This window comes from Penaeus monodon, chromosome 20, assembly GCF_015228065.2.
Source record: "Penaeus monodon isolate SGIC_2016 chromosome 20, NSTDA_Pmon_1, whole genome shotgun sequence".
Taxonomy (NCBI): Eukaryota; Metazoa; Arthropoda; class Malacostraca; order Decapoda; family Penaeidae; genus Penaeus; species Penaeus monodon.
The window spans coordinates 7,393,530-7,394,004 of record NC_051405.1 but is presented as its reverse complement, the minus strand read 5'-3'; positions in this window follow the sequence as shown (position 1 = coordinate 7,394,004).

Below are 475 nucleotides of genomic sequence, written 5' to 3'. Positions count from 1 at the left end.
CATTTCTTTTCCAGTCTATTATGTTTCAAAAGATACCATTATACAAAATGAAAATGACAACGATGCTGCATTATAGGTAAAATGCGATTTCTTGTTATACTAATAATATTGATAAACAAAAGATAAACATATAAATCGTACCCGGGAATAAATTCTAATTTCGAGGTCTGTTGTACCAGTCACTTCGTAAAACATGACACCATAAGAGGTAAAACCTTCCAGCTATTTATGCGATGCAGATTGAAATATATTATCAAGTGTCCATCCTTAATATGACGTTGAGACATTGCCTTATATCCCTCACAAAAACAAGATAATGATAAAGATAGACAGCCACATACGTACACATATAATTCTTCCGTATAAACATTCCTCCCAGAATGATATACATAAGAATGCAGAGTACATCAGAGTACATCTTATAACTGCAGATGCTGCTTCAACCCAAACCTAAGCTAACAAAAGTGACCCCATG